This window comes from Pelodiscus sinensis, chromosome 8 (assembly GCF_049634645.1).
Source record: "Pelodiscus sinensis isolate JC-2024 chromosome 8, ASM4963464v1, whole genome shotgun sequence".
Taxonomy (NCBI): Eukaryota; Metazoa; Chordata; order Testudines; family Trionychidae; genus Pelodiscus; species Pelodiscus sinensis.
This window is the reverse complement of record NC_134718.1, coordinates 27,913,412-27,925,908: the sequence shown is the minus strand read 5'-3', so window position 1 is coordinate 27,925,908 and position 12,497 is coordinate 27,913,412. Positions and strand designations below refer to the sequence as shown.

Below are 12,497 nucleotides of genomic sequence, written 5' to 3'. Positions count from 1 at the left end.
TAACACATAACCAGTGGAGACTATGTTCTGAATTATATACTTGATTTAATATGTCCAATGATTTTTAAAGCCATGAGGTTCCATGGCTGCTGAGCTGGTAAATAAAAAAACTGCAGCGGCCAGTTAGCAGGTTTCTCAGAGTGGATCCGTGGACCACTTTGGGAAACTCTGAGTATAGTCCAAATTCTGCAGTCAGTTGCATTGCAGTGTGCATCTCAAACAACTCCACTAAAATCATTGGGGCTACTCTGAATTTAAACAGGTGTAGTCGAGAACAGAATTAGATATTTTTATATGCTAAAAATAAGTTTGTAAATGGAAATCTGAGGCCCAATCCTGTAATTGGATCTGCAAATGCAGAAGACTGGCGACTCAGACATCACAGAAATTCAGGGGTCAACATTTGTAGATCTGACTGAAGGAATGGGGACCAAAGGCATTGCTGTGTCCATGTGCAGAGAACTGCAGGAAGCACAGAATTGTCAGTTCTCATGGTTTTATTATGAGTCGTAGCCAAATTAGCCCCCATCATACTGTACGTATAGTTGGGGTTAATGTACATCGGGAAAAATAACCCCAATTATACGTACAGTATGATGGGGGCTAATTTGGCTACGACAAATCAGGAAAGAGATCTTGGAGTTATTGTGGACAGTTCTCTGAAAACTTCCACACAGAGTGCAGCGGCGGTCAAAAAGGCAAATAGGATGCTAGGAATTATTAGGAAAGGGATAGAAAATAAGACCCAGAATATCTTATTGCCCCTGTATAAAACTATGGTACGCCCACATCTTGAATACTGTGTACAGATGTGGTCTCCTCACCTCAAAAAAAGATATTTTGGCCTTGGAAAGGGTTCAGAAAAGGGCAACTAAAATGATTAGGGGTTTGGAACGGTTCCCATATGAGGAGAGGTTAAAGCGACTGGGACTTTTCAGTTTAGAAAAGAGGAGACTGAGGGGGGATATGATAGAGGTCTATAAAATCATGAGTGGTGTGGAGAGGGCTGATAAAGAAAAGTTATTTATTAGTTCCCATAATAGAAGAACTAGAGGACACCAAATGAAATTAATGGGTAGCAGGTTTAAAACTAATAAAAGAAAGTTCTTCTTCACACAGCGTGTTGTCAACCTGTGGAACTCCTTGCCAAAGGAGGCTGTGAAGGCTAGAACTATAACAGAGTTTAAAGAGAAGCTGGATAAATTCATGGAGGTTAGGTCCATAAAAGGCTATTAGCCAGGGGATAAAATGGTGTCCTTGGCCTCTGTTTGTCAGAGGCTGGAGAGGGATGGCAGGAGACAAATCGCTTGATCATTGTCTTTGGTCCACCCTCTCTGGGGTACCTGGTGCTGGCCACTGTCGGCAGACAGGATACTGGGCTAGATGGAACTTTGGTCTGACCCAGTACGGCCGTTCTTATGAGTCTTGTGATATTTGGGTTGGATATTTTTTAAAGTTACCTTGGAGTCATCTTATTACATAAGAATCTCAGTTTACTTTTTTAAAATTCAAATGAAAATTTATAGCCCTCATGGTTCTAGATAAAAGCTGGAAAATATGATCCCAAGATATTACAAATCCAAAGCCAAACATAAAAAAAACTCAGTATTTATTATTTGTAAAATCTCATTTTTAGGCTATGCTCAAAAGTTTGAGGTCTGATTCATGATTTTTGAACAGCTAGGGTTGGCAATACTAGTGATTGAAACCATAATTCGTAAAATGGTTTCTATATCTATACCAAACTAGCAATTTCATTCAGTGTCTGTAAAATGTAGTTATTATTTATACATTTTAAGACATGTTTGAAGTGGCACAAAGTAATTTTAATTTGGGGTTTTTAAGTATTCTATCATTGTATGGAGCTAGGACCCAAATTATAACAAATAAATTAAAGCTGGCAATATTTAAATTTGTCTACATATTTCATAGAGGAAAATCCATCCAAGCTCTACTTCTTTACATAAGAGACAGGTTTCCTTCCAAGCTCAGCCAGAAAAAAAATTAAACTTTATCCTCTCACAGATGACAATGAAATTATCATAGACACATTTCTGCAGAGGCCACTCCTGTGATCTATATTCAGGCTTGCCAATGGGAGCAAAGGGAAAGAGGTAACTGCCCTGGGGGCTGACAAGGCCGTCAATTCCCCTGTATATATTTATTTTTAAGCCCTGTCCTTAAATATTTATTTACCTGGCACCCAATCTCAGAATTACAATGGGATGGCCAAGAAAGAAGCAACATAGAACTTTCAAACCTTCATGGAGTAAAACAAAACAACTTCCCCTCTTCTCCCAAAACCCACAATTTTTCCCTTTTTCTTTATGTTGTTCTTTTTAAAAAGTGTCTTTTATCTTGCCCTATATTTGGAACTGTATTCATGGTATTGAAGTATGGCCACAATCAACCACTTTTGTAATTTTCATGTGTAAAAAACATTATCTCTAATTCAAAGTTTATATGTGTGGTGCTCTAACAAAATGAGAATAGTTAAGACCCTCTCTTACCCTGATTTTGACTTGTTTTTGCCTTCTAAGCAGCTCTCTTTGGACCACAAAGCAAACAGTATTTTTGAGCAACACTAGCTGAACTCAGATTGAAATTTAAATAAATTCAAGATTAAATTTAAACTATAAAACTGCTAAAGAAGAATATGTTTTCCAAACAATATATTACTCATCAGAAGTCAGCCTTAGTGCTACCAGCCCTAGATATAACTGATGAGGGCTGCTGCCCAGGGCAATATGCTGATGGGCGCACATATGTCATGTGATCTTACCTGGGGCCAGACAGCTAAGCAGGAGGGGAAACCCAACAGACAGCATAGCTAGGTTAAGGAGGACAGAACCGTTTGCTTACTTGTCTCAGGTAACTCCTCTGGTGGGTGTCCGGGCTCTGGTGGGTTCCCGGGGGAATGGTTTCTGCTAGGGTCTGCCTGCCCAGCTCTCTCCCCCTCCCTTTCCTGAATGCTGGAGACAACTTGGAGCCATGACAGGAGAGAGAAACAAGTAGCATGTGCACCAAATAACTGAGACTGGTGTAGTAGGGAGGAGAGAAGGCTGCTGAGGTTAGGTAAGGGAAGAGGGAACAGTTGCTTTCTTATAAGGGAACTGAGGGGCAGGGATGGGCTACCGGCTGGGGAGGTGGTATGACATTTGAGTTGCTGGGAGGAACCTTTAAATTGTGCCCTCCATTAGCAGCTGAAGGTCCTGACCTCCCTGCTCCCCAGGCTCAAAAGCTTCACTCACTCATTTAGGGGAGGGGAAATGCTGCTGCTTTTCCAATGAGAGGCAGGTAGGTGGGTGCAAAGGATAGGGAAATAGGGTCACAGTGGGCAGTGTTTGCATTGCTGGCTGAAACACATGAAACTCTTGATCACCTATACACTATCCTCAGGTTCTGATTGTTTTCACTATGCATTGTACTTAACAGGGGGCCTTGTCAATGCTGTTGTTGGGCACAGTGTTGTCATTGCATCAAGATTAAGAATAAGAAAATTTTTTTGCTCCCATTTTAACCTGCACACCTTCTCCATGCTCTGGAAGTCACTGGGGTTCCCAGTGTAAGGATCTGAGGATAATGTGTGATTATTGTGACTTTCACTTTCAATCAGACCCTTAACATCAGAGGGAACTCGTAGGAAAAATATAGGCTCTGCCCCATCTCTCCGCCCTCTCTGCAATGCTTCATTCCTGCTGCTCTAGCTTACAAATAGGCTTGGTAGAATGCACTTTTTTATGTATAACTTTGAGTAAGCTTTTTGCCTTTTTATAATTTTCACAGTTGTGGGAAATTATGGGGGAGGCCAGATTTTTTTAATGACAGCAGAATTAGAGATTCAAGGAGTTCACGCTTTAAAGCTGTTAGAATACAACCAGAGACACAAGGTGGGTAAGAATTTTTTTTTTCATTTTGGACCAGCGTTGGTTGGTGAGAGATTAACTCTTTTGAGCTCCACAGACCTGGAGATGAGATCTCTGGTGTTCCAAAGATTCCCTTTCACTAATCATTTATCTGTTCCAATTAAAGATATTACTTCACTCACCTTGTGACTCTCATCCCAGTACCAACATGACTACAACAAAACAGCAAAAACCACTACATGACAATATCACATGTCAAAATATACAAAATAAATATCCTAAAACCAGACATGATTTGTTGATTTAACTATTTATTCACTTGTCCATTTGCAACAAGACCAGTTAAGAAATTTATATAATTCATTTTTAACTCTACCAAGTTATCAAGCAGCATTTTTCTTTCTTCCCCTATCTGTAAATAATTTAATTATTATTGATGGAAATATTTCAGGATTTGTGTGTACCATGAAATCAACAGCAAATTTCTAAGTTATTTGCAAAATAAAATAAAATAAAATAAAAGTAAAGATTTCAGGTGCCTAAATATCCTCTGGATCAGGGGCAGGCAATATATACTCTGCGGGCCGGATCCAGCCCGCCAAACACGTCTACAAAGTAGGGCTATGCAAATTGAGCTATGACAATCCTATGAAAATATGTAGTCTAAGATTGTGGCTCAAATGTTTTATAAAATATGTAGTCTGAGAGTTGCCAGGTGTCCGGTATTTTACCGGACAGTCCGGTATTTGCGTTCTTTGTCCGGTTAAAAAAAATCAGAGAATACCAGAATGTAAAATGTCCGGTATTTTCTGATTTTTCCAGCTGTGCACCAGACGGAAGCTTGGCATGGGCCAGGAGGAGCGGCTGGAAGGTGGGGCCACGATCAGCGCTAGGAGCCTGTGAGGGACCATCTGGCAACCCTAAGTCTGAGTTAGCTCCAATCTTATCCATCCCAATTGTTTATATTATTCTTCGTAGTAGCAGGAATGATTAGTCCATGGGAGCACTATGTATGGGGCGGAGGAAAGCTTTGACATAACTTTAGTTCATGTCTAGAATCAAAACTTAAATGATATTGCTTAGAATAATTTTGATGTATTTCACACATTCATTGTTAGACTGACACATTAAGATACTCAGCAGGGTACTGTGCAGTTTTTTACATTTTTTAAACAATGAGCCACATTCTTCTGTGTTATACCATACCATGCACACGAGAGGATATGACTTTAATATGGCTGTTATGGTTGCCAGGTGTACGGTATTGTGCAGTTGTTGTTGTTTTTGTCATTTTTTTTTCCCTCAACAACTTTGGTCTCCCATTTTTTTCCCTGCCATGTTCAGTATTTTTTGTGAAAGTATCTGGCAACCCTAGCGGTTGTACTGATATACCCAAAGACAAAATTTGGCTCTCGGTCTGTATGATAGGGATGAACAAACTTAGTGAAGTTAGTCTGTTGTCCTGGTTTTTTTGCTTGAAATCACAGAACTTTTCCTCTAGTAATTTAAGCCTATGATTTCTCGAGATTCAGTTGAAATGAAAACAACATTTTCTAGTGAAAATGAAGTCTTCTCTCTTGCCCAGTACTTGGCTGTCTAGGTGGAAGCCTTACTAACAATAGATAACCTGCATTTTTCTCATTAGATTTCTTTTATTACTACTTTTCTTCACTCTTTCTTTCCACAGTCCTTCTATATTTGTTTTTCTCTCTGCCTGTCATATGCTCCATTTTTACTCCATTTTTTTCCACTGAATTTTTTCTTCCTTTTTTGCAGTCTTTCCTAAGCAAAATGTGAAATCAATATTACTGAAGTTGTCAGACATTCAAACCACAATATTTGAATGGGTTTGAAATTAGGCAAAATGAGTTTGCCAATTCCCATAGTATATTTTGTATTAAAACATGTAAAATATTAATTAGTGTGATAAACTGATATGTAATAGTGTTATGCAGATTGGCTAGTCACTCAGATTATGATTTGTGATTTCTGACTGCATTATAGAATTGTTTATAGTTCTATATAATTATAAATCCCAAAATCTTACTATAGCATTACTTATAAAAATGTACTTAACCTTCTAAAACTAACTGATAGCCAGCAACATTGAAAGTCTATATAATTCCTTCAGACTCATAATGAAACTATTGTAAAACTTCAAAAGAATGCACAGGAATAAGTACCTAAAAAGTCTGAACTAACTTATGTCATGGTCTTTAACTATTATAGACATTGGTCTATAAAAGCTGCCCCTAAACTTATTGTTTATGGTGTTTTTAATAGTTTACATAAGTAATTACTTTTGGTATCAGTACAAATACATTTCATTTTATTTAATTTTGGTAGCAACTCTCTGAAGAAAAAGAGGAAAGAAAATATATCCTGTATCCATGAACCTTTAGAAGGCCAGGGGAAAGACTAGAGTTGAAGTTTATGAAATTGGATCCTTTAACATTTGCTGATTTTGACTTAGTTTACAACAAACCTAAGAGATTCTAAGTAAATTTAAACCTAAAAAAAAAATCTACTGATAAAATGATCAATTCCCTTAACATGATTGGCATAATACTGTCCTGACAAAGCAGATAATCTCAAGAGATACTCTATTCTCTTTTAAATTACGTACTATTTAATATAATTCAAGATGTGCTTCTGATTACTGCTTAATGTTGCAGTATATTGGGCCAAACATTTGCCACTGACAGTCAAATGTCTTTCTGAGTGAGGTGGGACGGTGGAGAGAGCAATGCCCTTCTATCGGGAGTGTTTCTGCAGCTGTTGTGTATATTAATCCAGAAAGCAGATCCCCCAACACTAAATATAGCCAACAGTGTCATTTTACTTAAGAAAAAAAAAAAAAAAAAAAAAAAAAGTATTTAACCAGGGAGTCATATTAAATTAGACTCGATTTTCTTTTAACAAGGAAATGCAAATTACTATATATATTGTTGTAATGCTAGCCATTTTAAAGTAATTATTTCATAAGATAGCAAAAGGGGAAAAACAAAAAAAAAAACCATTCATACAATTTCCATGTCATCACTGTCTTCTGTTGATTCTTCCATTGGAGAAAAACAGGCTGAAGGAATTTAGGAATGCCACAAACCTGTTCAAACTTTTTTTGATTCTGCAGGACATTGTTTCTCTTTCACTGTAACATACCTACTTCAGTGTAATTTAAATCAGATGGTTTAAAAGTGACCTCCTCCCTGGCTATTTCTGATCTGTAATAAGTAACAGGTATATATTTTCATCAACCCTCTGTGCACCTGTGCAGTGTTATCAAAACACAGTAATTATCTAAAGTAAAGACGTTACCTTTTTTAATTCCTCCAGATGTTGAAGTCCAACACTGGCAATCAGCAGCGATGCAATTATCCAGAAGTTTAAAATTAAAATTACAGAAGAACAGGAATTCTTCAGGTGCTTAGGAACAGAAGGAGTCCATAGATGAAAGGATTTAGCTTTAGTTATATTAAGGATGTCTATAAGAAGCCGGACAACCTGTCACCACCGGAGCAATAGCATTTGTCAGTTTGCAGGTCCCAAGTTATAAGCAGCATAAACCATGTGCCTTTGAAACATTCCATCTCATTGGACAGGAGAAGATTGAGCAAAGGGATTCCACTGCTGAACAGCACCTATGGATAGCTACTTTCTACCCACAAAACAGCTACTGAAGATGCTTATGCAGTCTTTTGCTGATTCACCCACGGGACAATCCCAAATAGTTTTGCATTATATTAATCTCCTCTGTGCAGAGAAGTTTATATGTGAAAACAGGGATGTAATAATTTAGTCTTTACATTTACTATATTTATTACATTCAAAATTGATTAGAAGAGTACGATTCCAGTCACAGGGAAACCCATCAATATGTAACAACTTAAATGTTATGAAACTATATTGTCATCAAACTACAATCTCAGTAAGAACTTGTGATGTAGACAACATTAAAAAAGGTGCTCTTAAATTCTTCTGAATGCTCACATGTGGAATCATCTTGCAAAAACTGTTAATATTAGTCAATCCTCCAAAGAAAACAACACCACCCTGCTCATTTTAGATTTTCTGAAATGTTATACTGAAAATAAATTTTGCGAAATAAAAAATAAATGAACAAAAGTGTAAAATGGGCAAACCAATTTCAAAAAACTTCAAAATATTCAAAGCAAATCACAGTTAGAAGCCCTGCAACTCTTTATAAACATTATTACATGCAATAGCGCAAATAAGAACTAATTATTGATCAAATTCATGTGACTAAACTCTAGCACAGTAGTCACCAACCAGTAGATTGGGATCTACCAGTAGACCTTGGAGCCTCTGACATGTGATCCTGACTGGTTTGGCTGGGAAGCTATAAAGTACTGGCACTTCAGTTGCCCCTCCACCCACCGTCATGCTGCTCCAGAGCCTTAGAGCTGCTCCCTGGGAGCCTCCTGCTTCCTGGGCAGGGTGTGGGAGGGAGAAGGGGGGGGGGGAATGGGATGCTAATGTCAGAATGTCCCTCCTCCCCCCACTCATGTATCCCATCTCCACACAGAGAGACGGGGATGGAGGGAACTTGGCAATGCAAATCTCTGGCACTCTCACACACTGCGTGTCTCTGCCATTCTCACAAACACACGCTGTCCTTCCCTCTCATCTCCTGACCCAACACGTACGTGGGGGATTGTTACTACTTTTACTGCTTGCAAAGTGGGTTGTTTTTGGTTTTTGACTGGTCTGTGCATTTCGTAACTTTCATTTCTCTCTTACGCTTAAATTTAATTCTTTGAGTAGTGAGTTCTAAAATGCTTAATCTGTCATGTCTGGAGTAATTGTGCTCCTGGAAGAGGCTGGCATGTCCCTGCAGCCCCTGAGAAAGTCAGAGTAGGGGGGCTCCACATGGTGTCCTTTCCTACTGACACCACTCCTGCAGCTCCCATTGATCAATAACAGAGAACTGTGGCCAGTAGAGGCTGTGGGGTCAGGGCCTGGAGATGAGGGGCAGCACATGGAGCCATTGCTGTACATGCCAGCTGCTTCCAGGAGTGGTGCAGGGCCAGGGTAGGAGTAAGCCTGCCTTAACTCCACTCCTAGGGTAACTGTCTGGCTGCTTCCAAGGTGGGTGGGACTCAAGCCCTCAATCCTGCATTCCCCAGGCAAATACCATATCCCTTAGGCTACTCCAGAACCCACTCTACCCTGCTTTCCTAATGTGGGAGCCAGCTCCATGATGGGGGCAGCCTGTGTCGGTGGTCTGGCTGCTCCCATGCTAGGTAGAAAGGGGTAGGATTTGAACACACTACCTATGCTCCCCACACAAATGTCCCATTACCTAGGCCACTACAGAACCCATCCCATTGCCCTGCCTTCACAGGGTCCCTTATCCTGCTTTCCTAATGGGGGAGCCAGGTGCATCCCTGGGGCAGCCTGCTATTGGCTGCCCAGCTGTTGCCTGAGTGGGGTGGGATTGAGTTCACCTCCCTACCTTCAGTGGGTCCATTATCCCACTTTCCAAATGAGGGAATCAGCTTCAGCCCTGGGGCAGCCAGTGTTGGCTTGTCAGGCTGCTTCCAAGGTGGGTGAAGGGGGGACTCAAGGCCCCAACACTGTGTTCCAGAACCCACCCAGCCACCCACCCTCAGAGGGTCCCTTCTCCTGCCTTTCTAATAAAAAGGAGCCAGATCCATCAAGCCTGTGTTAGCTGTCCAGCAGCTCCCAGAGTGGACAGGACTTGAACCTACCACCCTCCACTAGCCAGGTTAGTACCCTATCCCCTAGGCCACTCCAGAACCTAGCCCACTACCACAGGGTCCTGTATCCTGCTTTGGTTATCCAGCCACTGCCTGAATGGAATGGGATTGAGCCTGCCACCTTGTGCTTCAGAGGCTGATGACGTAGCCCCAAGTTTACTGGACACCCCACCCCAGCTCCCTACCTTCAGCAGGTCCTTTACCTTGCCTTCCTAATATGGGAAGCAGCTCCATCCCTGGGGCAGCCTGATTACTCCATGGGTAGGTGTAGGGGTGGTGGTACTGGACCTCACCCTACATTCCCAAGCAAATGCCCTATCCCCTAGTCCAGCGTTTCCCAAACTATGGGCCGTGGCCCGGTATTGGGCCACGGGAAAAAAATACCAGGCCTCAACGTGGCTGCCAGGGTGTTCCAGGCTCCCAGACTGCCCATGCAGCGCCGGATCCCCCAAGCCCTCAGCCGGGCTGGGCGGATGCAGCCGTATGTTTCAGTCTCCCGGCAGAGGCATAGTGAGGGTTGCCAGGTTAGCTCTTATTGCTCGCTGTGGGTGGGGGGGGGGAGGGGAGGGTTGGATATGGGCCGCAGGGAAGCAGGGTCGGGGCAGTGGAACTGTCCGGAGTAGATAGGGAGGGGAATCGGCTGGTGGAAGCAGGGCTGGCTTGGGGGGAGGGCGGGGGCAGTGAGGCTGGCTGGGGGAGATTGCAGGGCTGGCTGGGGAACCGGCCGGCAGAAGCAGGGCTGGCCGGGGGGGAGTGGGAGCAGTGGGGCTGGCTGGGAAAGATGGGTGGGGGTGGAGAGAACTGACCAGTGGAAGCAAGGCTGGCCGGAGGGCGGGGGCAGCAGGGCTTGCCAGGGGAGATCGGGAGAGAATTGGCTGGCGGGGACAGCGGGGCTGGCCTGGGGGGAGGGAGAGTGCATAAGAGAGAGAAGGTGGAGGGAGAAGGGGGAGAGAATCGGCCAGCGGGAAGCAGGACAGTTCAGGGCGCACACAGATCCTGAATAAAAATGTAAAAGCAGTGCCTTTTACATATCCCCACTGCTGACAGTGAGGTTTAAAGGCACTACAATGTGTCAGAATGGAGAGAACCTGGTGCATTCACCATCCGGAATGAGAACATGGATAAAAAATTCCAAAGATGGTGCTGGCTTTCTGAAAATAAATGAGCCCCTTTTCAATACATGATGTGGTGGTGCAGGGTTTTATTGGATTACGCTGGTTCTGCTGGCAGAAGCAGGGCTGGCCGGCGGGCGAGGAGGCAGTGGGTCTAGCCGGGAAAGATGGGGGTGGGTGAAGAGAACCGACCGGAGGAAGCAGGGCTGGCGTGGGAACAGGGCTGGCCGGGGGAGATCAGGAGAAGTGGGGGAGAACTGCCAGGTTGGCAGAGGGTCAGGGTGAGCAGGGATGGCCGGGAGGGAAGCAGGGGGAAGAGAATCGGCCGGCGGGGAGTGGGACAGATCTGGGCGAATGCAGATCCTGGGGTGCTGCCCGTTCCATGCATGGTCCGGGCGAAGCACGAAGGAGTCTGGCCTCCTAGATTCCATTTTGCCACCCCCAAGTAGTTCCGAGCTGCCTGGCTGGTGGACACACTCCCACAGCACATGTTGACCAGCCAGGAAGTTGGCAACTACAAACTGATACACCTAATAATAATAATAATAAATAATAAAACATACCTAATCAGAAAATACTGGACATTTTCTATGTCTGGTATTTTCTCAATTTGTTTCCAGACAGAACCCTCAAATACCAGACTGTCTGAAACAAAGCTAAACACCTGGCAACCCTACCCCTCCTTGCACCCTCACTCCTAGCCAGATACCCTACCCCCAATCTGCTCTTGCTCCCACATCCTAGAGCGTCCTTGCGGTGCCGGGTCCCCCAAACCCTGGCCCGGGTTGGGTGGAGGATGCAGTGAGTGAAACGTGAAAATTTATTCATTTTTCATTTTTTTATGTGATTTTATATTTTTGGGCTGCAAAAAAAGTACTGAAAAAACCCCCAGGTTTCAACTAAAGTAAAAGTTTGGGAAATCCTGGTGTAGCCAGCTTTCTATCCATCTTACAGTCCATTTATCCAATCCATATTCCCTTAACTTGCTGGTAAGAATATTGTGGGTGGCCATATCAAAAGCTTTGCTAAAGCTGGCCCTGGGGACTTTGGGAGGACCAAAACCAACATATTTGCATTTTCATCATTTGCTTAATGAATATGCCAATATGCAAATGAATGTTACCAGTCCTCCGAAAGCTCGTGAATGGATTTACTGGTCCCCGTGTCAAAAAGTTTGGGAACCCCCGCCCTAGTCCACTCCAGAATCCACCACACCTTCTGTCTTCCTAATGTGGAGGTCAGCTCCATCCCTGGGGCAGCCTGTGTTGGCTGTCCATCTGCTCCAATGGTGGACAGAGCTTGAACCCATCACGCCCCAGGCGAATGCCCCAACCCCTAAGCCTCTCCACATCCCTAACTTCAGAGGCTCCTTTATCCTACTTTCCTAATGCAGGAGCCAGGTCCAACCCTGGGGCAGCTGGTGTTGGCTGCCCAGCCACTGCCTGAGTGGGCAGAGATCAAGATCACTGGAGATCCCACTCGACCTCCCTACCTTCAGCAGTCCATTATTCTGCTTTCCAAATACAGGTGCCAATTCCATCCCTGGGGCAGCCTGTGCTGGCTGTCTGGTCGCTCCCAAGGTGGGCAGGACTGGAGCTGCCTAGGGGGATGGGACTCCATCCACCCTGGGAGTGACCAGACAGCCAACAGAGGATGGGGGCCCTCTGGAGGTACGGTGGTTTTAGAGTGGACTAGAGCAGTGTTTCTCAACTTTTTTTTTTAAATAAAGTACTCCTTTTTCAAAAAAAAAGTTATAAGTACCCCCAATGCACCCACCC

General features: G+C 43.3%; 1 protein-coding gene across 8 annotated transcripts in view; it reads right to left on the bottom strand.

Annotated features, from left to right (window-relative positions):
- The window catches only part of MYPN (myopalladin), a 163,563-nt gene that overhangs the window by 131,952 nt on the left and 19,114 nt on the right, over window positions 1-12,497 (bottom strand). For 2 of the 8 annotated variants that reach the window (XM_014574680.3, XM_006125269.4), the window contains exon 1: window positions 7,185-7,552. The exons of 3 other annotated variants lie outside the window; for them this stretch is intronic. The gene's annotated coding sequence lies outside the window, so the exon portion shown is untranslated. Of the gene's footprint in view, window positions 1-2,862; window positions 3,205-7,184; window positions 7,555-12,497 lie in introns of those variants that run through there. 3 more of the 8 variants (XM_075934919.1, XM_006125270.4, XM_014574682.3) reach the window with 2 other exon arrangements.